We start from the raw sequence: 25,465 nt of genomic DNA on the forward strand, positions 1-25,465 counted from the left end.
TCTCTTTAGATGTTAATGATTTAAAAAAACTATGGATGGAAAAACAATGCTGATTCATGCTAATGCCTTTCGTCTCACATAAAGAATGGTGAATTACAAATTGTGCATTAGTATTTACTTCTGTATTTCTATGGTGTCAGTATTTGTGTTCTATTCGTGGTGTAATGTTTATTTTATAAGTATTTCAAGTACAGCATCAATTTAAAAGATGGCAAGAGTGTACATTTATATTTTTCTTGTCATTCTATTGTTCTCAAGCTATTCCAATGCTCTGAAGTTATCTAGCAAAAGGCTGAAAGCTTAATAGTGAATCATGATGGGTAAGCATGTTTTCTGAGAAGCTAATGTAGTCATGACTTGGAGTACATGATAAACTTCCTTAAATTTCTGTCATTGAAAAAATGATTTCCTTGCTGCAGTAGCACATTGTTAAAACTCACAATATGTGAGTTTGATTCAATCAAATTGAGTGTTTTACTGTAAAGGAGTACTCTATTTTATTCTTTGCTTAAATAGTTAAAAATTTTTGCAGTTGATGGCATTTATCAAAATGTATTTAATTCTAAAAGCCTAAAAAAAAACTGGAAAAAATTTAATTTCAACACCTGTATGGTGAAGATACACAATCCTTTAAAAGTTCTCATGGACTCAGGATTGCAATTTGATTTGCAGTTTTAAATTTAAGAAAAAATCTGATTTTTGAGCCTGTACTATATCTCATCTTTTTTATTATCATGACAAGGTACTTGCCACGCATACACAAATCATTCATGGATGGTGGTGGTTATCAAATCCAAAATTTTTTTTTTATAAATCTGGTTCCCCCTGTATTCATGGGGGATGCATACCTGACCCCCCACCCCCAGTGAGTAGCTAGAATCTGCGAACAGTTAAAAACCCCTATTAAAACGATTAAAATTGCCTATTTTGGTAACACAAAAAGTGTATTTTATGATGAAATTGATAAAAAACCAGGAATTTGTGGATATTTCTCATAGAAAAATACCGCGAATAATGAGTAGATATGGTTCATAGAGAAATCCGCTAATACATGAGTCCTGGAATGCTGAGAACGCGAATATGGGGGGTCCATTGTAGTCCTATTCATTTTTACTATTAAATTGCCTTGTGTATTACTTACAGATTTTTTGCCATTCTATTATGGCATTGGCTCTACTTTAGGTTATGAATATCTCATATTGGTTTATGCTGTAATTTTTCTTCATGTTACAGGGGGTTGGCGTATGGTTGGTTCAAAATATTTTGAAGTTTTGACCTGGTGGTACCTACTGTGCTTATGTGCTGTTACTTTGTTTGTGATGTGTATAGTTAATAACAGTTGTACGTATATTTGTCATGAATATTATTACCTGCATGACCCTTAATATGAGGTACTAACAAAGTTACATTTCAGTCCCTTTAATGATTATACGGCTTTAGATGTTTCTGCATTTATTTTCAAAACCCATTTCGAGAATTAATCATTCAGGCGACTTTCTACTTTTGATAGTACTTGCTGTACTGTATTTTATCGTCTGGTTTCATACCTGGTTTTTACTAACATAACTTTGTCATGATGATTATTGAACATCCAAGGAATTTTCGCATCATACTTGTTTTAATTTGTTGAATCATGATATCCATTGATTGTACCTTATGTGATATCCATTACAGGTATTGTGACTGTTCATAAAGTTAATGTGTGAAATTTATGTGTGCATGTGAAATTTTCTACATATTTTTCCAGTGTGTGTGTGTTTATACCACTTCTTTACAGTATTAGCTATTAGTGATAACCAGCAATGTAAGACAGTCCAGAAGATTGCAAGATGTATTCACTTTTTACATGATCTGTTCATTAAGACCTACAGTGTTTTGTGTTCAGTATTTATCGGTAACATGTCAAAGAACTAGTAAGATTCCATAAATAATCTGCAGTGTTGGGGCTGTGTTTTAGGTCAAATAGGAAAAACTATGGTGCTTTAAGTAAGTTTTTTTTACCATAAACTATCATTTTAGGTCCCTGATGTGAGCCCACAATGGTTGAAGAGTTGATTAGTGAGCAAGGGGACAGGGGGGGAACAGAGGTAGCTGTAATGTCAGAGGATGGTGATTCAGTACCACCTGAAATGGTGTCGTCAGTTCCCCCACGACCCACCATATGCTATGGCCGAATTTTACTTGGTGAAATAACACCACTTCTTGCTGCTATGAAGCGTTCCACTCCAAGATGGTCATCACAGCAACAGGTTAGTTTTCAGGTTAAAGATTTAGTGACTAAGTTTTAGGCAGTTCTTCGGAATATTTTCAGTGATTTTGTTTCTCGCCGAGTAATTACATTTTAATTGCTCTTAGTACATACAGCATACTGTTTTATCATTTTGTATTATCATAGTTAACCAGCATATGTATTTGGTACTTTGTCAGGATCTACGGAAACGTAAACAAATATGACTCAGGCTACATCACATTATGTAACTTAATGATTGATAAGATTTCAAAATTTTACTGTATATATATTAAACTCTCAAGGTAGACACTCAAGATCCTTGGGGTTGCCAGACACTTTAACATAGTGATCTTGATTAAAATGAATGAAATTTTGCACCACAGTGATAGTCAATTGTAAAAGGGAAAATAAAAAGCAAAAGGTTCAGCAATAATGCCACTAAAAGGTACTACTTTATAATAGAGAGGTCTAACAACCATCTTGGGCCTAAATGGTGCCATCATGTAGATATGGTGCCATCATGTAGATATGTTCAAAGTCTCTTCTGAAGGTCTCCCAGTATGGAATGCTCATGATTGGAATAGACCTAATCAGATTATATCTGCTTACAACCTAAGACTATGAAAGTTTTAATCTGTATGATTAACCATAGATTTTGTACATGAACTTCCCTGGCAGATATATACTTAGCTTTAGTCTCCGACGTTCCCGACAGAATTTCAAATCTCGCGGCACACGCGACAGGTAGGTCAGGTGGTCTACCTACCCGCCGCTGGGTGGCGGATGTACGAACCACTCCCGTAAGCTTGTCAGATTTTTTCTCTGTCGCGGGAACGATAACAACTGTTGTCGGTTCCTCTCGATAGTTTTTCGATTCTCGCTTGCCTGGAGTTAATTTGGACTTATTTGGTGACGTATTCGCTTTGTTTGGCTTGGCATACGCTGATTGTGGACCGGTTTGATTTTGAGTTTGATTTTCTTTAACGATGTCTGATCTAGAAATCGGTAGTTAAAAACTTCGGTTTTTTTGGTTTTGTTTATAGGGTTTGCGTGAATGAAGGATGTAAGGTGAGGTTGCCGAAAGCTTCGGTAGACCCCCACACGGTTTGCATGAATGCAGGGGGAATGAATGTGCTTTTGCTAACCCTTGTAATGAATGTAAGGGATTGAATGAAGAAGAATATAAGGCTCTCTCTTCTTATGTTAGGAAGTTGGAAACGTGATAGAGTGCGTAAGGCTTCCTCTAGAAGTTCTAGCAGATCTAGAATGAGTGAGTTGGATGTGGATCCTAATAGTACTAACGTACGTAGAATTAGAACCTTCTTCCCAAGTTGCAGCCCCGGCTCCCCGCACCGAAGCCGAAGATTCGCCTTCGGAGGCGCAGCTCTGAAAGCCAAGAATCGTTCTACGGATCAGAAGATTCGTCAGTTGGAAGGTAAGGAGAGTGTTAGTGATCAGTGCAGTGTCCCCAGTGTTGTGGAGGGTGCGTCTGACGGCTCCTTAGTGCCTCTAGGCCTAGACCTCTTCCAGACTCCCAGTTCCAGTGGAGTAGGAAAGTCGAAAGCCGCAGGAGGGCTCGAGAGCCCCCACCGGTCAGGCGTCCCCTCTCGGCAGATCCTGAAGTACGCTCCCACCAGGCTGCCTCGGATCGCTACAAGAAGGAGCTCCTACGCCAATGCTTCTCTCCTCTTCGTCGCTCCCTCTCAGAAGAGAGGTTGGAACTCCCCGGATGCGTCGCGCCCGTTGAAGAGAGCTTGGAAGGCTCCCTGCAGTCCTTTGGCTTCTAGTCCGGAGTTTTTCCCGGAAGAATCGTCGGTGGAGGCGAAGAAACCCAAGAAATCCTGTGATCGTTCTTCTTCTCGCTCTCCGCGCTCGGAGGGCGCCTGCTTCCGAGGAAGAACAAGAAGATTCTCCTACGAGAGTACTCGCGGGACTTCAAGCTCAGATCACGGCGCTAGCAGACTCTCTAGCAGTTAGATCACGTAGGAAGAAGGACGTTTCTCTTCCGATCAAGAGATCTAGGCGCCGCTCTTCAGAGGATCGTTCTCCTTCATATGGTGAGGTTTCGTATGAAGGTGGGGGCTCGCGTGAGCGCCCTCGCTCGAGGTGAGCGCCCTCGGCTCGAGTGAAGCGCCCTCCGGCTCGCCTGGCTCTCTTTCGATTTCAAGACGCCAAACATCGGTATGGACGCTCTATGGAGAAAGAAGTTTTTTCTCCAGATTGGATTCCCGCTTCCGGTAAGCGCAACTGCACCTGCCATCATCGCGATTTCTTCAACTCTCCCTCGCGTGAAACTTCTCCTCAGCAGCCTCAAGATTCTAGAAGGCGCCCTTATACAAGTAGGCTTTCTTCTTCCAGATGTCACTCTCCTCGAGTGTCGGATCGTGACTTCTCTCCTGACAGGCATCTAGAGTCTGGTAGGAGTCATGTGCATGATAGACGGCCTACTGTTAGCCGCTCCCCGCAAGGTAGGCGCCAAGAGCCTACTGCACATAGATCTCCTAGTAGGCGCTCGTCTCTTTTAAGGCGTCATACTCCTGATTATTCTCCTAGGGGCAGACAACAAGAGTCTTTCAAGCGCCCTTCTCCGTGTAGGGCGCTCTCTCCGCTTCTAGGCGCACTTCGCCTGACCGTTTGTCTCTTGGTAGGCACCAGGAATAACCCGGAAGCACCCTACTCCAAGTAGGCGCTCGTTAGTTTTGAAGCGCCCTTCTCCTGAATGTTACCCTCTTGTTAGACGTCAAGAGTCTCGCAAGCAGCCTTCTCCTAGTAGGCGCATTTCGCCTTCCAGTCGGACTTCCGTTGATCGTACGCAACTGGACAGGTATGGAGAGCCGCGCAAGCGCTCTGCTCTCGATAGGCGCTCTTCTCCTGGCAGCCGCTCGCCTCAGGATAGGCGCATAGAGTATAGTAGGCGCTCGCCTCCTCGTAAGCGCCTGTGGATGTTTCCGAGGATTCTCGGAGTAGGCCCTCCCTACCTCTCCTCGGCTGAGATTCAGTATACCTCGAAGAGGGAGTCTCATCGTAGACTTCCCAGATCTTCTCATCGTTCTCCAGTGGATGTGAACTCTTCTAAGAGAGGGCGTTCTCCAACCTCTCGCTCAACTCCTGCTAGGATCCCTTCGTCACCTAAGGATCTTCCGCACATCGCCTCGACAAGACGTCCTAGAAGGTTCGGTATGAGGAACCGACGAACTTCTGCTGCTGTCTCTTCTTACAAGAAGCTTACAGAGCTACTTTTACAAGTTTTTTGGGGATTCCCTTACGCCTACGCTCCTCCTTCTCCTCACTCACTTTTTCAACGGCGAAGACAGCGAAGGGTTCTTCTTGTGTGAGGATGAAGCCAACTCTTTCTATGAGAAGGCACTGAGGAGTTTTGGTTCCTGCGATGGCTTCCAAAGAAGAAGCGGGGAAAACGATGTTCGCTTTTCCTCCTTCGAAGTTATCAGGACGCGCGGGTTTCTGGTACGAAACAGGAGAGCCCTTAGGATTGGGTCTACCGTCTTCGGCTGATTCGGATTTTTCGGCACTGGTAGATTCGACAGGAGAACTGCCCTTAACTCTGCTAAGACGACTTGGGCAATGAATGAATTGGATCATTTGCTCAAAGGTATGTTTAGAGTGCTAGAAGTATTTAACTTCCTTGATTGGTCGTTGGGAGTCCTAGCCAAGAAAATTGAAGTGCCAGAGTCAATTTCGCCAGAAGATCTTATGTGTGTTTTGTCTTGTATGGACAAGTCGTAAGAGACGGAGCGAGTGAAATCGCCTCCCTTTATGGGGCCGGATCGTGAAGAAGAGGTCGGTTTATTGTTCCTTCTTAACGAAGTCGGTCTCCCATGCTCAGGTCTTCTTTGCTGTTTGCTCCTCTGTCTACTCAGTTGTTCCCGAAACATCGAGTGCAGGACATTTCGAGGTCACTTTCGGCCCAAAGCCACCCAGGACCTTTTGGCACAGTCGGCAAGAAACCTCGCCCTTCCTTCCCTACCAAGGCTAAGAAGGAAAAGGCAAGTGTTCGAGAACCCTTTCGAGGGGCATCTTCATCAAGAACCTCTACGTTTAGAGGTCGTAGACCTTCAAGAAGGGGTAAGACTTTCGCCAAGTCTGTTAAAGCCCCCAAATAACTTGCAAGTCCTTCAATCAACGGTGGGCGCCAGACTCTTAGAGTTTGCAGAAGTCTGGGCCCAAAAAGGGGCGGATCCTTGGACCCTTTCTATTTTGAGGAGAGGTTACCTCATCCCTTTCGTCGAAAGACCTCCCTTGACGACCATCCCAAGGGAACTGACGGCCAGGTACAGAGACCCCATCATGAATCAAGCTCTCCATCTAGCAGTAGATCAGATGCTGGAGAAGGGGGCTATCGAACTAGTGACAGACCATCATTCATCGGGCTTCTACAACCGCCTTTTCCTAGTTCCGAAGTCCTCAGGGGGTGGGATGGAGACCGGTGTTGGATGTAAGCGCCCTGAACTTCTTCGTAGAAAAGAAGAAGTTCACGATGGAAACGCCTTCATCAGTGCTGGCAGCACTTCGTCCAGGGGACTGGATGGTTTCCTTGGATTTACAGGACGCTTACTTCCACGTACCGATCCATCCTTCCTCAGGAAGTTTCTCAGATTCATGATGGATGGGGGAAAATTTTTCAGTTCAGGGCTCTGTGTCGGCCTCTCGACGGCCCCTCAAGTGTTCACAGGATTTTGAGGAATGTGGCTCAATGGCTTCATTTGAAAGGGCGTGAGGATATCCATGTACCTCGACGATTGGCTAATAAGGGCCATTCAGAAGATCGTGTTTGAAGGACTTACAAGTAACTTTAGAATTGACGAAGGCTTTGGGACTTCTCGTCAATTTCAAGAAGTCATCACTAATTCCCGAGCAAGAGTGTGTGTATCTCGGGATACAGATGAACTCTCTGAGTTTTCGGGCTTTTCCCTCGCATGAAAGGATAGCCCGAGGATTCGAGAGAGTAACAACCAATTCTTAGGGAAAGAAGTATGCACAGTGAGGGAGTGGATGAGTCTGCTGGGGACGCTCTCCTCTCTGGAGCAATTCGTTTTCCCTAGGAAGGTTTGCACCTGAGACCACTCCATTCTTTCTTCATCGGAATTGGAGTCGTCGTTCTCAGGATTTGACGTTCTCTCCCCTGTCGTTATCCCAGGACATCAAGAAACTCTCTTATGGTGGACAGATCCCAACCTCTTTGCGAAGGGACTGTCTCTTCAATCACAGACCCCCAACCTGGTGTTGTTCTCCGACGCGTCGGACATGGGGTGGGGTGCAACTCTGGGAACCAGCGAAGTGTCAGGTGCCTGGGTGGGGGACCAGGTAGCCTGGGCACATCAACAGAAAGGAGTTGATGGCTGTGTGGGTTGGCTCTGAAGGCTTTCGAGCCCAAAGTCAGAAGATCGGTAGTGCAGGTCAACGCGGACAACACTACAGCTCTGGCATACATCAGGAAACAGGGGGGACGACCATTCCGTTCTCCCTGTACGAGACAGCAAGAGACCTTCTTCTGTGGGCAGAAGAAAGAGGAATCAAGCTTCTCACCAGGTTCGTGCAGGGAGAAAGGAATGTAAGAGCAGATCTCCTCAGCAGGAAAGATCAGGTCCTTCCCACAGAGTGGACCCTTCATCTGGATGTATGCCAGAGCCTGTGGAAGTTATGGGGCAGGCCACACATAGACCTCTTTGCCACGTCAAAGAACAAGAGGCTGGATCCTTACTGCTCTCCGATATCGGATCCAGAGGCAGTAGCAATAGATGCTCTTCTTCTAGACTGGAACGGACTCGACGTCTACGCGTTCCCCCCTTCAAGATCCTGGGGCTAACCATCAAGAAGTTCGTAGAGTCCGATTCAACGAGAATGACCTTAATCGCTCCCTTTTGGCCGGCCCAAGAATGGTTCACAGAGGTACTGGAATGGTTGGTGGACCTTCCAAGATCGCTCCCGCCTAAGGAGCGATCTACTCAGACAACCCCACTTCGACAGGTACCACAAAAATCTCCTCGCTCTCAGTCTGACTGGTTTCAGACTGTCCAAAGTTTGGTCAGAGCGAAAGGCTTTTCAGCAACAGCTGCTAAAGCAATCGCAAGAGCGAGGAGACCTTCCACCTTGCGTGTATACCAGTCAAAGTGGGATGTCTTCAGACGTTGGTGCAAGAGGAAGAACATTTCCTCTTGCAGTACCTCTGTGACCCAATTGCGGAGATCCTTATTTTCCTCAAAGAAGAATGTCATCTGGTTGTGTCAACTATTAAGGGATACCGCAGTATGTTAGCGGCGGTATTTTCGGCATAGAGGCTTAAATTTATCCGATGATAAGACCTGCATGATCTTATTAGATCATTTGAAACCATTAAGCGTCCTCATGTAGTACCGAACTGAATCTAGACGTAGTCCTACAATTCCTTGGATCGTCTAGATTCGAACCTCCTGGCTTAGCCTCTTTCAAGGATTTGACGAAGAAGGCTATCTTCCTTTTGGCCCTAGCTACAGCTAGAGAGTGAGTGAGCTCCAAGCTATTGAGGGCAATGTAGGGTTTAAGGAAGATTCTATGGTGTGTTCATTTCTTCCAAGTTTCCTGGCAAAGAATGAAAACCCCATCACGCCCTTGGCCCAGGAGCTTTGAGTTCGTAGTTATCTTTTCTAGTAGGGGAAGAGCCTGAAAGAACTCTTTGCCCTATGAGAATTATGAAGTATTTCCTTAAGAGGAAGGAACAACTTAAGGCTAATCAAGATGTGCTTTGGTGCTCCGTAAAGGACCCCACTCGGCCCTATGTCGAAGAATGCTCTTTCCTTTTTTCTGAGAAGTCTTATTACAGAGGCACATGTTGCCTGTAAGGAAGATCATTTTAGACTACTAAAAGTGAAAGCTCAGAGGTGAGAGCCATCGCAACTTCGCTTGCATTCAGAAAAAATATGTCTGTGCGGAACTTGATGGAGGCGACTTTTTGGAGATGCCAATCGTTTTCGCAAACCACTACCTACGTGATGTAAAAATCACATATGATAAATGCTTCGCCTTGGGTCCTTTCGTATCGGCGGATTCGGTGCTGGGGCAGGGAGCTGAAACTTATCCTGTGTAAATTGTTTATATGTTACCCTATATTTTATATTGTTGTTTTTTGTGTCTGAAAGAGGCTGCAGGAGGCACCTCTTTTTGTCGTAATATTAACCCTTTTTTGTATTTTGGTTAGGTGGTCTGGTGGGTTTTGGCTCCTTGCAGAGGTAGTGGTAAGGATCTGTTAGGTAACGCGGACAAGGTCCCCTCTAACAGCATCCGACTTGGATTCTCACCACAATAGGGGATCACATATCCCAGTGGTAGATCCGAGAGTCTTTCAGCATCAGGTCACGTCCTAGCTGTAGCTCTCCAGGCAATGCAGACTCAGATATAGTATCTATGAAGTCTTCATCCTGAAAAGGTGAGAACCAAGGTTTTTATATCCTACAACATTAGTTGTTTCCCGTCTTACCTGTATTATTGAGCTGTCTCTACCCTCCACCAAGGGTGCCAATCAGCTAAGTATATATCTGTCAGGGAAGTTCATGTACAAAAATGATATTGTTAAACTACAATAAAGTTTTGTACATACTTACCTGGCAGATATATACGATTAATGGCCCACCCAGCCTCCCTCAGGAGACAGGTGGAAGAGAAAAATCTGACAAGCTTACGGGAGTGGTTCGTACATCCGCCACCCAGCGGCGGGTAAGTAGACCACCTGACTCACCTGTCGCGTGTGCCGCGAGATTTGAAATTCTGTCTGGAACGTCGGAGACTAAAGCTAAGTATATATCTGCCAGGTAAGTATGTACAAAACTTTATTGTAGTTTAACAATATCATTTTCTGTAAGAAAGAAATATAGCTTGTTTCTCACTATATATGTAAAAATAATAGTGGTAAGACATAAAGGTAACTTCATTGTCTATTTGCTCAGGCAGACAACTGCGGTTGACTCATTAAGGCTATTTGACACCTATCTGACATCCACTGGAGCAGTCATATTCTCACATGACAAGCTTTACTGTAGGCAATCAAGACAATTGTACAGAGCAAGGATAGGGGCAAGAAATCAGAGGTCTCATAGTTTGAAGTTACTGCAAGCTATGCTAAAACTAGTTTTTAGCTTGCTGTAATTTCCCTTAAGAATATTTTAAAATTCATAATTAGCTTATAGCATTTTTTTTTCAGCAATCATGTGAAAGGTTTGTCTGCATAAAACATATTTAGTAAAAATAAGGTATGGGTTATGACAATGCTATTTTATTATTTTATAACAGTGCTATTTTGATTGGCCAAGGACTTAAAAATTCCTTATTTTCTTCTCATAAACTGCGGTTGACTCATTAAGGCTATTTGACACCTATCTGACATCCACTGGAGCAGTCATTTTCTCACATGACAAGCTTTACTGTAGGCAATCAAGACAATTGTACAGAGCAAGGATAGGGGGCAAGAAATCAGAGGTCTCATAGTTTGAAGTTACTGCAAGCTATGCTAAAACTAGTTTTAGCTTGCTGTAATTTCCCTTAAGAATATTTTAAAATTCATAATTAGCTTATAGCATTTTTTTTCAGCAATCATGTGAAAGGTTTGTCTGCTATAAAACATATTTAGTAAAAATTAAGGTATGGGTTATGACAATGCTATTTTATTATTTTATAACAGTGCTATTTGATTGGCCAAGGACTTAAAAATTCCTTATTTTCTTCTCATAAACCATTTTTAATTATCTGATTTACTTTTATGAATCATTTATGTTCTTTGTAAAGTGCATTTACTTAAACTTTAAAGAATTGATATTTTGAATAACTCTGTTAACTTAGGTCTCCTTAATTTTTAACACCCTAGGACTTGGAACGGGATCCACTAGTAGTGAAACTCAAAGAATTACGAACGACTGTTACTTACCTAGGACCTGATGATACCTTGGATCCTAATACTTTTCTAGATCCTTTCCTTGCTATCATCCGTTCAGAAGATACAACTGGCCCAGTCACCAAGAGTGCATTGGCTGCAGTTAATAGGTAATACCCATTTAAAATTGGTGTAGACTAAGTTTTTCAATATTTCACATTTATTAAACTCATCTTATGTAACCCTTCAGTGCTTAAAGTGAGAGCCTTAAACCATTCACATGTAAATAAGTAACAGGTAAATTATGTCAAGTTTTGCATTGGAAAGCCTTAATGTTCACATACATGAGTGTTTGATTAGCATTAAAGGAAACAATAAAGATGAAGCACACAGGGTTGTAACTGTTATGATTTAATGGGACATCAAAATTCTCAAAAACAGTTTGTTGCTACACAATATGCAAACCCTTGGTCCTTTACATTAGGAATTGCTTATGGGGAAGGTGGAACATGGCTGTTAAAACTCTTGAACAAGGTGGTTAGGCAGTAACTACCGTCTGGTAGGCAGGGGGGACTCGCCTGCCCAGATGTAAACTTTCCAGTTTGCTTTTGGCTGTAATGCAATGCAGACATGTTTTCATGAGTTCTTGCCTGACTGTCATTAAACTTTTTTTCTTATACTATTTCTGTATATATTTTGAATATAGTGTGTTTGATATTATTAATATACAAACCCATGATGCATGATAGCCTTGCAGACCGCCTTACCCCAGAGTGTGTGTCCCAGTGTCGGCAGCCAAGGGTGTAATATTTGCCCCCCCTATCACATCCTTCCCTTTGATAAGTGCGTGACATATTTTTTATGATTATGAGATGTTACTCCTGCCGCTTGTGCTATCTGAGAGTTTGCTGAGAGGAAAAATTTGGAGCCTTGGCCCTCACTTTTTCTTTCTCCGTATTCTTTCCTTATGAAGTTTTCTTTCAGGAGGGATTCTCCTTCACCCTCTTCGCTAGTTGAGTGTGGAAAAGGGGGGAGTGGTGTTGGTGATTGGGTGACATATTCTCAGGGGTCTCCTCTTGCTTCGGAGGGCAGTGCCCTTTGAAATGAGAGGAGTCTCCTTTTATTCATTATCTTTTCTTTCTTCTTCAGGCTGACAGTGAGCAGTCACTGGACACAGCACTAGATGATTGGATATCTGTGTTGGTTATCCTAACCTTTGGGAATGTACCTTTGACACTATAGTATGCCGGGGCACTGCCTCGTGTGTGTGTGTAGTTCCCGTGCTGCACCTCCTATTAAATTGCTACTGTCACCCTGATGACCAGTAACTCTTGCCACTGCTTTTCACTTATCCTAATCAGCATCCTGTAGAAGAAACCTTGTGGAAGAAACGTCATCCTCCACTGCCCTTCCCTTCTTTTCCTGAGGCTGGAAGAGGTCCTGGGAAACGGATAACCCCCCCCCCCCCCCCCCCACCCCCCCCCCCCCCCCCCCCCCCCCCCCCCCCCTTCGGCCAAAGAAGAGGAAGGTTGCTTCTCCCCCACCTCTACCCTGTGCCCAAGAAGTTTCTGCAGGATTTCTAAGGGTTGCCTCCTCCCGAGGAGGCAGTGGGATTGCTTGTAGGCTCTTCCCAACCTTTGCTCAGGAACCGATTCGCATTCCCCTGGGTCTCGTGTTTCCAGAGCTGTGGAAGCTCAAGCTTCGGTTTGCATTCCTGTCATCAGTTCTAGACTGGTGCTGTTGTGTTGGGCGCTGGTTTGCCAGTTGCCCCGAATGTTCGTGTTTCTAATGAATTGCGATTAACCCAAGCTGCTGACGGGAGAGTCCTCTCACCATCCCAGTTCAGGCACAGGACAAGAGAAAGGGCGAGACATTTACGCGTCTCGTCTCGTCTGTTATCAGCAATACCACTAGCACTCGCAGAGTGCTCGCCAGTGCTCAGCAGGTTCCCACCTGGTGTCTCGATTCTGAGGATTCAAGCACCTGAGGCAGGAAGGAGATTCCCTTTGAAAGTTTTATGGAACTTTTAAGAGATGGCTTCTCTCCAATGAGGCTGTGGTTCTCTTGACCCTCTCTGTTGTTCCGAGAGGTACAAGGCAGACGGAGAGAATTCAGATGAGTTAGTCTCTTTTGGAATTCGGCTACAAGTCTTGGTATCTCGAGATCAATCCTCGGATCATCTTGTCATACACACAAGTAGTTGAGGAAAGTTTCATTGGGTCTTGTCGAATCTCCCTTCAAAGAGAGAAAATTGGGAGTTTCGGGCCTCGGGAAAACTCGAGGAAAACCCTCAAGATACAAATACCCTTGATTTTCCTTTAGCAGAGACCTTTGCTCTGATTTGTAAGCACATTGATCTCGTGAATAGGATCGCAGCTTCCGATGTGAATAATCCTCACTTCTCAAGACCCTTGCTTTTCCAGGAGAGACAAAGGTTTTCGTAGGGGTGTCGCATTCCTTGTTTGTGAGGGCATTCTGAACTAGGTGAATACTTTTTCTCCGGACAAGGAGTTCATTCAGAGTTTCGAGATGTCCAATCAAGCTCTCTTCTCCCTCTGCTCAGCAGCAGGAATGATTCTTCTTTACCTCGAACTGGTCCTGTGTTGACCAGATAGTTCTGTCTCCGCTCTATCCAGACTTGGGTCTCTAGCTGTTTTTCTTGCCTTGAACAACGTTCGTCTCGCAACAAGGAATGGCAAACCGGGAGGACATCCCGATGGTGTGTCTCCAGGCAGTCTCCTGATAGGATTTGTGATGCTTCACTTTCTGGAAGGCTTAACTCCCTTGATTGCAATAATTCCTGAAGGAATTCTGCCTTATAGTGACAGTCCCATTCTGGGATGGCTCTTCTACCCAACACCAGACAGCAACCTATGGGCTATTCTGGTGCTAAGAAGAAGAACTTTGTTGTAATTCAGATCTCCAGATTCGTAAGTCCTGAGTCATCTTGACCCAGAGGTACAGTCCTTTACTCAGTCCTGCCCCTCTCTCTTTAGAGAATTGACAGATACCGTGGTAGCGAAGGGTAAAGACAGGTGAACTTCCTTGTCTTTCTATTTCGTAACCATTTGACTCAACCTTATGGTCAGGCCAGCTCTTCCTCGTTTTCCTAATAAGTCTTGGGCTTCGAAGGGTGATCATGGAAACACTCAGCCTTCTTCTGTTACTCTTCTGGGAAGAAGGCAGAAGGAAAGTGAACATTCGTAACTGGTGTTCGTCTTTTACAGGTACCTCAGTGAACGGTTGCTTGTCGAGTCTCTGGACTTATCAGCAACATAACCAAGGCCTGGTATCTGCTCCCTTACGGGCCTTTGTCATCTTTCATCAAACTTCCACCTCTCCTGTGTCGGGAAACAGCCAGATTGACTAAGGGCTAGTTGTCTTCAGTGTCCTGTTGTTGCCATAGAAGCAGCCTCCTTTCTGGATAACTTTGCCTTTGGTGTCTTCACTAGAGAATGAAGGTCTGCAAACAGCCTTTAATCTTTTCCTTCAAACAATGAGGAAGGAATTAGGCTGGTGCTCTATCAACAGGAGCCTTTGAATTTACTACTTGTATATTCTCCTCGCGATATGTGTCTGTTATCAGATTCACTGACCAAGTAGTAGGCACATGCCTGTAGGATGGTTGTCTTTAAATGCATGACTGACATGATAAGTACCTTCTCATTAACATCCTGAAACTCAAGGCAACCTATTGGGCCCCAGAGAGTTTCGGGGTTTGATTTTGAGACACTCAGTGGTGTTGTTGAGCAACAATACCTTAATATTGGCATTTATCATCAAATGAGAGGGTTTCATTCCCTATCATCTTTCTGTTTACTGCCTGGTACAACAGAAGTCTGTAGATCTTCAGCTCCATTGCACATGACCATAGACTACTGCGATGACTCAGAATGACTTTAATGGACCAACTCGATAGTTTTGTCGCTTTGTGTATTTTTTCTGTTTGTAAGGTGACCAAGAAACATTGTTCACCCTAAATTTGAATATAGATAATGGAAGACTTAGCCTGACACCCAACCTGCCAGCCCTGCTTCCAAGGTATGAGAGGAGTTCCTCCCTGAGCCAACCTTCTGTGTCAGTGACACAGGAGCGGTTTCTGTGGCAGTACAATCCCTGTCATCTTCATGGCTAAAGACTACAGGCAGTTCCCAGCTTACAACAGTTTCAGCTTACGACGTTCCGAGATTGCAACGCTTTTCAATTATATTCATCGGAAATTATTTCAGGTTTACGATATATGTTCTAGGGTTACGACTTGATGAGACAGAAGAAATATGACTCCAAAAAGGCAAAATACTGTATATACTTGAGTAATTTTCAACTGCATGTAATGTCCAACCCCATTTTTACTGCATATACAGTGGACCCTCATTTTCGTGTTATTGACATTTGTGGACTCACGCATTCAAGGATTTCTCTATGGACCATATCTACCTATTGTTCATGGGAAATTCGCAAATTTGCAGGATTTTTTTATGAGAAATATCCATAAATTCCTGGTTTTTTAATCATTTCATTATAAAATGCACATATTGTGATAAAACTATTAAAAAAACCAGGTGTAAACATTATTAGTGGGTTTTTCTTGAGTTTCAACTAACAAAATGGGCCGTTTTCAGCATTTTTATAGGGGTTTCAACTATTGCGGATTCTAGCCATCTGCGGGGGTGTTTGGTATTCATCCCCTGCGAATATGGGGGGAACACTATTAAGATTTTAGCATATATCCTTTATAATATTGAGTTTTGATTCTTGTAATAGTCCTAGGCTATGTTAGCAGTCGTTACTGTAGCTTAGTCTAAGATTCTGACATCAAAAACTAAGAAGCTAAAAGCTTAGAATATGCCTATAAAATGTATAAATAATTGGTATGTACTCATTTCAAATTATTAATTAACTATAATAAACAAACAAAAAAAGCTTCCTACCTTCTGTGTACATAGTTTTGTCAACACTACCGAGTACTGGACGAGTGCTGAGCAACCACTGTTAACTAGCGCACAGTGTAGTATGTAATAAAACACTGATTATTTTACCGAATGGTAAAATAACCATTCATTTCTATTTTTTAATCTATTTTTACCTAATGGAGATACTGACAGCTATAATGAAACATATAATGACATTATAACTGAAGAAAAATTCTAGTAAATATTTGCTAGCTTTTTTGAGGGCAGTCTTTGATTAATTTTCTATATTAAATGTATGCATGACAAAGTTTTTAAATTTACAGCATCATTTTACCAAAAGAATAAAAAGAATACATGATTCTTTGTGAATCGTAAATGAAGAGTTATCAGCTGACGAAATACTAATGGTGGCTAATTCGTATGTACTTTGTTTACATCTGGGAAATGAAGGTTGCACTTATTATAGCCTAGTACAGTCATAAATGTAAAAATAACATAACAGTAATAAAAGGTTCTCAGATAAGTAAAGCAAAATTTATACTTATAATTGTGGTTGGTATCCAAAAATAAAAGTTTGTCGACTTCTTTGGATACAAATGCTCCAAAGAATATGGCAGGCTTAGCCTAGCCCCTAAAGTTTGCACTTTTCCAATATAGAAACAACACAACAAGAATAAAAGATTCTCAAATAAGTAAAACAAAATTTGTTTTTGTACATGAACTTCCCTGCCAGATATATACTTAGCTTAGGTCTCTGACGTCACGACAGAAAATTCAAAACTCGCGGCACATGCTACAGGTAGGTCAGGTGATCTACCTTACCCGCCGCTGGGAGGCGGATGTAAGAACCAGTCCCCCTTTCTTGTCAGATTATTTTCTGTCGCCGGCTGGACAACACCTGTTGTTCAGTCCTTACGATAGTTAAATTCGTTCTCGTTGCCGACGATTTGGATTTTGGTGAAGTACCTTTTGTTTGTTGGCTTGGCATACACTTTTTGGACTGTTTTTTGGATTTTTCTTTTGGATTTCTCTTACAATATCTATAATCATGGATGATTCTGAAGTTAAGAAACCTAGTTTATTTAGGGTTTGTTCAGTGAAGGAATGTAAAGTTAGGCTTCCTAAAGCTGCATTAGATCCTCACTCTGTATGTACATCTTGTAGAGGGAATGAATGCTCTTTTATTAACCCTTGCAAAGAGTGTGAGAATTTGGATGAGGATGGTTGGAAGGCTCTTTCTTCTTATGTGAGAAAGTTAGAGAAGGATAGGGTGCGCAAGGCTTCTTCAAGGAGCTCTAGTAGATCGAGGGTGAGTGAAGTTGACGCTGAGAATCCTGTAGTAGAAGTAGTTCCTTCTCCGGTTTCAGCCCCTGCGCCCAGCTTTGAACCCGAAGATTCGTTTTCGGAAGTTGCTTCTGGGAGAGCCTCGATCAGGAGTAAGGAGAGCCTCGCTCGCTCTCGACAAGGTAAGAGTGATGATAGTGCAAGTGATCAGTGCAGTGCCCCTAGTGCAGTGGAGGGTGCGTCTGACCGGCTCACTAACGCTTCCAGGCCTAGACCTCTTCCAGACTCCCAGACCCAGTGGAGGAGGAAAGTCGAAAGCCGCAGGAAGGTTAGGGAGAACCCCACCGGTCAGGCGTCCCCTCGGCAGTTCCTGTTGCTCATTCCCAGGCTACCTTGGATCGAACCAAGAAGGATTTATTGCGCCAGTGCTTCTCGTCATCTTCGTCGCCTTCTCCTCGGCGTAGATGGAGCGCCTCGGAGTCGTCTCGCCCTCTCAAGAGGCCCTGGAAGGCTCCTTGCGCCCTTCCTTCCAGCCCCGAATCCTTCGCGGAAGAACCAGAAAGTGGAACGCAAGAGAACCAAGATTTCGTCCGTTTATGCTTCTCCTGTTCGCTCTCGGACTTCGTCCCCTGTAGAGGAGTTTAGATCTCCTGCGCGTATTCCTGGTGGGGTCTGCAGGCGTAGATTGCGGCTTTAGCGGAGTCTATTGCCGGGACTTCTCATCATCGGAAGGACGCCTCACTTCCGGTGAGAAGTCTAAGAACGTTCCTTCGGCTAAACCGGTCCTCTGGCTAGAGAAGCTTTTGAGCCTGTTAGTAGGAGGTCAGAAGTGCAGGCTGAAGCTCGGGATCTTTCTCCGAGTAGGCTCTCCTCTCTTCCCAGCAAGAGTTGTGAGCATGTCAGGCGTAAGGAGCCGGACAGGCTCTCTCCTCAGGATTTCCGCTCCTCTTCAGTTAGGCGTCAAGAGCTTGACAGACGTCAAGAGCCTCGTTTTCGTCAGGAGCGAAGGAAGAGTTCTTCGCCTGGTGGCCACTCTCCTTTTGACAGACACTCGGAGCCTAGTAGGCGTCAAGAGCCTAGTAGGCGCCAAGAGCCTAGTAGGCGCCAAGAGCCTTGTAGGCGGCAACGGAAGCTTTCTCCTCCGTTGGATCACTCCCGATTGGATAGGCGCTCAGAGCCTTGTAAGCGCCGCGCTTCTGACAGGGAATCCTCTGTGGATGTTTTCTCTCCCCGTGGCAGGCGTCAAGAGCCTGGCAGGGGTTTTGAGCCCGATAGGCACCAAGAGCCTGGCAGGCGCCAAGAGCCTAGCAGGCGCAGAGAGCCTGATAGGCGCTCTCCCTTATCCAGACGCTCTTCTGTGGAGTTAGAATTTGTTTCCGACAGACGAGCCTCCACTTGTAGGCGCTCTCCTAGTAGGCGCTCCCCAAGTAGGCGCTCTCCTAGCAGGCGCTCCCCAAGTAGGCTCTCTCCTGGGAGGCGCTCTCAAAGTAGGCGCTCTCCTGGTAGGCGCTCTCCAACTAGGCGCTCCCCAAGTAGGCTCTCTCCTGGGAGGCGCTCTCAAAGTAGGCGCTCTCCTGGTAGGCGCTCTCCTACTAGGCGCTCTCCTGGTAGGCGCTCCCCGTGTAAGCGCTCTCCCAGTGGATTTTCTCCCAGTAGGCGCTCGCCTAGTAGGCGCTCTCTGAACAGGCGCTCTCCAAGGATTAGCTCTCCTCCGGGCAGTAGAACTTCTAGACGTCATTCTTCGGAAGAATTTATTGGGGATTCTGAGGAAGATTTGCCCAAGGATGCTTCGGTTTCTTCATATAAGAGACTGACAGACCTCCTCTTGCAGGATTTTGGGGAGTCTCTTTCGGCCGTTGCTCCTCCGTCTCCTCCGTCCTTATTTTCAACGACCAATACGGCTAAGAAGTCTTCAGTCGTTAAGATGAAGCCTACAGTGTCTATGAAGAAGGCTCTGAAGAACTTTGACGACTGGTTGGTTTCAAAAGAAGAGAAAGGCAAGACAGTTTTTTCTTTTCCCCCGTCCAAGCTGACGGGTAAAGATGGGGTTCTGGTACTAGTCAGGAGAGCCCTTGGGTCTGACTCTTCCCTCTTCTGCAGACTCGGACTTCTCTTCGTTGGTTGATTCCGCACGTCGCTCGGCGCTGAATTCTGCGAAGACGACGTGGGGTATGAGCGAGTTGGATCACCTTCTGAAGGGAATGTTCCGAGTCTTAGAAGTTTTTAACTTTCTTGACTGGACCCTTGGAGTTTTGGCTAAGAGGACTCAAGAGCAAGACACTCTTTCGCCTGAAGACCTCCACGCAGTTCTGTCTTGTATGGACAAGGCAGTGAGAGACGGTTCCGGGGAAATGCTTCACTTTTGGTGCAGGAGTAGTAAAGAAGAGGGCTGTTTTCTGCTCTTTTCTTACCAAGGCGGTTTCTCACGCACAGAGAGCTTCCTTGCTGTATTCACAACTTTCCCCGCAACTCTTCCCGAAGAAGATTATTAATGATATCTCCAGCTCGTTATCAGCAAAAGCGACGCAGGATATGCTGGCTCGCTCTGCTAGAATCCCGAAACCTTCGTTTCAACAGAAGACGAAGAAGGAGGCTCAAAGTAGGCAAGAACCCTTTCGAGGAGGACCTTCGTCTCGCTCTTCTTCCTCCAGAGGTTCGAGACCACCTAGAAGAGGAAGGACCTTCTCTCGTCTATTAGGGCCAAGAAGTAGTTCGTGTGTCCTCCAGACAACTGTGGGTGCCAGACTTCTGAACTTTGCAGATGTCTGGGCACGAAAGGGGGCGGACAAACTGGTCCATCGCGATCATCAAGAGGGGATACCTCATTCCCTTTATCTCGAGACCACCCTTGACCACCACTCCAAGGGCACTGGTGGCCAAATACAAAGACCCACTAATGAATCAAGCCCTCGCTCTAGCGGTAGAGCTGATGTTAGAGAAAGAGGCAATAGAGATGGTTCAGGACCCTCTTTCAGCGGGGTTCTACAACTGTCTGTTCCTAGTTCCCAAGAACTCAGGAGGATGGAGGCCGGTTCTGGACGTGAGCGCCCTGAATGTCTTTGTGAAGAAGAGGAAGTTCGCTATGGAGACGACGTCATCAGTCTTAGCAGCTCTTCGTCCCGGGGACTGGATGGTGTCGCTGGACCTTCAGGACGCTTACTTCCATGTGCCGATCCATCCTTCTTCTCGCAAATTTCTCAGATTCATGTGGGGAGGGAACGTTTTTCAGTTCAGGGCCCTATGCTTCGGCCTTTCCACGGCCCCCAAGTATTCACAGGACTGATGAAGAACATTGCCCAGTGGCTTCATCTCGAGGGAGTGAGGATTTCCCTCTACTTGGACAATTGGCTTATCAGGGCCAAATCCAAGGAGAAATGTCTGGAGGACTTACGAGTGACGTTGAATCTAGCAGCTTCTCTGGGTTTGCTAGTGAATTTCGAGAAGTCACAGCTAATCCCCAGTCAAGAGTGTATCTATCTGGGGATTCTGATGCTTCTCAGGTTTTTCGGGCATATCCGTCCCCAGAGAGGATAACCCGAGGTTTGGAGAAGGTACAATCTTTCTAAGAGAAAGATGTATGCACAGCAAGGGAGTGGATGAGTCTGTTGGGGACACTCTCCTCGCTGGAGCAATTCGTTTCTCTAGGAAGGTTGCACCTCAGACCCCTACAGTTCTTCCTGACGAGGAACTGGGATCGAAAATCTCAAGGTCTGGACTTTGCGTTCAAAATTTCGCAAGAGATAAAGGAGGATCTACGTTGGTGGCTAGACCCTCTATTGTTCAAGGAAGGCCTTTCCTTGCAGGTTCGGAACCCCAACCTAGTGTTAAATGGCAGACGCTTCGGACATAGGTTGGGGAGCTACTCTCGGGTCAAAGAGAAGTGTCAGGCACCTGGATGGGGGATCAGGTGTCCTGGCACATCAACAAGAAGGAGCTAACGCGATTTGGTTAGCTCTCAAGACCTTCGAACCCCTCGTTAAAAGGGAAATATGTTCAGATCAATTCGGACAACACCACAGCCCTGGCTTACATTCGGAAACAGGGGGGACCCACTCTTTCTCCCTGTACGAGACAGCGAGATCGCTCCTCCTGTGGTCAGAGGAAAGGAAGATAAGGCTTCTCACCAGGTTCGTACAGGGAGAAAGAAATGTCAGAGCGGATCTGCTAAGCAGAAGGAATCAGGTCCTTCCCTCAGAGTGGACTCTGCATGCGGACGTATGCCAGGAGCTGTGGAGGACGTGGGGCAGGCCCCATCTCGATCTTTTTGCGACCTCCAGAAATGCGAGGATAGATCTATACTGCTCCCCTATTGCAGACCCAAGAGCAGTGGCAATAGATGCATTCCTGATGGATTGGAGGAATCTGGATCTTTACGCGTTCCCGCCTTTCAAGATTCTAGGGGAAACGTTAAGGAAGTTCGCAGCTTCAGAGGGACAAGGATGACTTTGATAGCTCCGTTCTGGCCCGCCCACGACTGGTTCACAGAGGTACTGGAATGGCTGGTGGATGTCCCAAGATCCCTACCACTGAGAGTCGATCTGCTCAAACAGCCCCACTTCGACAGGTTTCACAAAAACCTCCCCGCTCTCAGTCTGACTGGATTCAGACTATCAAGAGTCTCGTCAGAGCTAAGGGCTTTTCGGCAAAGTCTGCAAGGGCTATTGCCAATGCACGTAGACCTTCCACATCTAGAGTCTACCAGTCGAAGTGGGATGTTTTTCGACGTTGGTGCAGGACTCATAAAGTTTCCTCCTCCAGTACCTCTGTGACTCAGATAGCAGATTTCCTTATCTTCCTGAGGAAAAATGCGGGGGTTAGTTGTCTCCACCATCAAGGGATACAGGAGCATGCTTTCCTCAGTTTTTCGTCATAGAGGATTAAACATATCTGAAGACAAGGACCTCCATGATTTAATCAGATCGTTTGAAACGGTTAAAAGAACCTCCTCATTAGTTCCTAGCTGGAATCTAGATGTCGTGCTGCTCTTCCTGAGGTCCTCAAGGTTCGAACCTCCCCATTCAGCTTCGTTCAGAGACCTTTCGATGAAGACACTTTTTCTCTGTGCGTTAGCGTCAGCGAAGAGGGTCAGCGAGCTGCAGGCTCTAGAAGGTGAGGTAGGTTTCCAAGGAGGCTCCGCGGTTTGCTCTTTTCTTCCGGCTTTCCTAGCCAAGAATGAAAACCCTTCTTCACCGTGGCCCAGGAGCTTCGAAATCAAAAGCTTATCCTCCTTAGTTGGGACAGAAGAGGAGATCTCTTTGCCCGGTGAGAAGCCTGAAATTTTATCTTCAGAGGAAGAAAAGACTTGCTGCTAATGAAAGCAATCTCTGGTGCTCTGTAAGGGACCCCAGTAGGCCCTTATCTAAAAATGCCCTCTCATTCTTTATCAGGAATGTTATTAGAGAAGCACACACTTCTTGCAATCAGCAACAGTTTAGCCTTCTGAAAGTCAAGGCGCACGAAGTACGGGCCATCGCGACGTCTTTGGCTTTCAAGAAGAATTTGTCATTACAAAACCTTATGAAGGCCATTTTTTGGAGGTGTGAATCAGTCTTCTCCAATCACTACCTAAAGGACGTATCGATTACGTATGAAAAGTGTTTTGGGCTAGGCCCTTACGTATCGGCGGATTCAGTGCTGGGGCAGGGAGCTGAAACACATCCTTTTTAATCCTTTTCCCTGTTAGTTTTAATTTTGAGTTTTTTGGTTGTACGAAGGAGGTTGCAGGAGGCAACTCCTTTCGTATACTAATGTTAGTATTTGGTTAGGTGATCGGTTGTGCTTGAGGCTCCTTGCAATTGGTAGTGATAGGCTCTGGCATGTAAGCGGGTTGATCCCCATTGACCAGATCCTGCTTGGATTCTGCCAAGTAAGTGGACTCAGTTCCCATTGGTAGACCCAAAGAGTTCTTCAGCCATAGGTCACGCCCTCGCTGAGACTCTTTAGGCAACGCAGACTAATAGACAGTAACTATCAAGTCTTCTGCCTAAATCAGGTAAGAACCAGAGGTTTATATTTTTTATTCCTTTAACATGTGTTGTCCCCACTTTCTAAGTAAGTATGTGTCTCTTTCCCTCCACCAAGGGTGTCAATCAGCTAAGTATATATCTGGCACGGAAGTTCATGTACAAAAATGATATTGTTAGTATACAATAAAGTTTTGTACATACTTACCTGGCAGATATATACGATTGATGGCCCGCCCAGCCTCCCCTCAGGAGACAGGTGGAAGAAAATAACCTGACAAGAAAGGGGGACTGGTTCTTACATCCGCCTCCCAGCGGCGGGTAAGGTAGATCACCTGACCTACCTGTAGCGTGTGCCGCGAGTTTTGAATTTTCTGTCGTGACGTCAGAGACCTAAGCTAAGTATATATCTGCCAGGTAAGTATGTACAAAACTTTATTGTATACTAACAATATCATATTTATTGTCTGTTGTAGGGAAATCCAAAGCCTGGCTTAGCTTAGTGCCAAACTCTTGCACATTTCCAAAACTAGCCTATACCACATGTAATGTTCAGTCCCAAAATTTTAGGCCATAAAATTAGTCTTGATATCAAACCTTACAAGAGTATATACAGTAATCATTATTTGAAGGTCTTTTTATGAAAAAAAAAAAATGCAATTTATATAGTTTTCAATATACACCCAAAGCATTCAGAGTAAGGTTATGTTAGGATTTTTGACAATTTTCTACAACTTTCCGGCTTATACGATGACGATTTTGGGCATACGACTAAAGAACGGAACCCCCATTGTAAATGAGACTGCCTGTGTTCAGATTTCCTTGCAAATAGTGTAGGCTTTCTCACCAAGCAGCAATGGAAATAGTAGCTGGATACTTCTTTCAGCCCTCTGTAATTCCAGGGATTGGAGCCATTTTCTTTGGTTATGTCATTGACGGGACTTTTCCTCTGGCTGGAATCGCAAGAGTTGTTTCTCTCTGATTCAGTTTGTGAAGTTGTAGGTCTATGTTCGACCTAGTCTTTCACACAATGTAGTATTGTTGCTCCTCAGTTGAGATTCAACTGCTACTGAGGTACCACCCATCAATCTGAAACTTGGGTTGAAAGGCAAACTGTTATGTTTACATCCAGGCAGGCTGGTCAAGAGTTTTAATGGGTATGTTCCAGTTTTGCTGTAAGCAATTCCTAATGTAAAAAACCTCATGTTTATATAGTTAGAAAAATAAAACTTACTTTGAAAATTTTGATTTTATGACATCACTGGATTCCATTTACTTATATAAAGTTTAAATGGCAGGTTTAAGGAATAAAATTGATAACAAATTAGATCAACTCCTGAGTAGGGCGGTGTCAATCATAAAAAATGTAAAAGTTACATTATCATGTATGTAAATTAGTTAAATCCATTTAACTCATGATAGTTTTAAGGCCACATCCTCATCACCATTATAATCATAAATTGTATTATGTCAGCATTTTGCATGGATTTCTATCAGGCTTGATTCTCTATCCTTCTCCATGGTTTATTGGAGTTTACTACTAGTCTGTGCAAACCATATTTACTAAAGCTCCCAGTGCATGACTTTTAAGCTTAATTTCCATAATCCATCCGTTTGTTTCTACTGCTTCTGTGACCAATTGTTTCTCATCGCTTCACATCAATTGTCCAAGTCCTCTTTTCTCTCTCTCTCTCTCTCTCTCTCTCTCTCTCTCTCTCTCTCTCTCTCTCTCTCTCTTTTCCATTAGCTTGGCTTGATATCTCTCCACCATCTCCAACACATTCTAATCATGAATCATAGTGTTTTCTGAAAATTTCGACGTTCTTTGTCAGTGCTGCGGTTTTTGCTCCATATAGTAGTTATTGTTTACTATACAGTGCACATATATTAATAGGACTTTTTTACTTACCACTGGTTGTTATCATTCTCCATTTTATCCAGATTGCCCTTCCTCTCTTTTTGTATGCTCTTTCAATCCTTGCTTCACAATACAGTAATAATAACTATAAATATACAGGCGGCCTGCGGTTATCGGTGCAATCTCTTAGCGGCGAATCAGTTTTACGGCTGTCATAAAAAATATTCACTAAAAAAATTAGATATTTTAAGGTATTTTTACGGCACAGTTTTCGGTTATCAGCGCTGCTTGTGCCGTTATGTCTAACAAGTGCGTACATTTGTAGAAATACTGTTCAGACCGTGAAGGTTATGCAAATAA

At 44.5% G+C, this 25,465-nt stretch overlaps 1 protein-coding gene and 1 pseudogene across 1 annotated transcript in view; both read left to right on the forward strand.

Annotated features, from left to right (window-relative positions):
- The window catches only part of LOC135221319 (Golgi-specific brefeldin A-resistance guanine nucleotide exchange factor 1-like), a 35,892-nt pseudogene that overhangs the window by 4,199 nt on the left and 6,228 nt on the right, over positions 1–25,465 (forward strand).
- The window catches only part of LOC135221010 (Golgi-specific brefeldin A-resistance guanine nucleotide exchange factor 1-like), a 142,035-nt gene that overhangs the window by 4,164 nt on the left and 112,406 nt on the right, over positions 1–25,465 (forward strand). The gene's annotated exons all lie outside the window — the stretch shown is intronic.

This window comes from Macrobrachium nipponense, chromosome 2 (assembly GCF_015104395.2).
Source record: "Macrobrachium nipponense isolate FS-2020 chromosome 2, ASM1510439v2, whole genome shotgun sequence".
NCBI lineage: Eukaryota > Metazoa > Arthropoda > Malacostraca > Decapoda > Palaemonidae > Macrobrachium > Macrobrachium nipponense.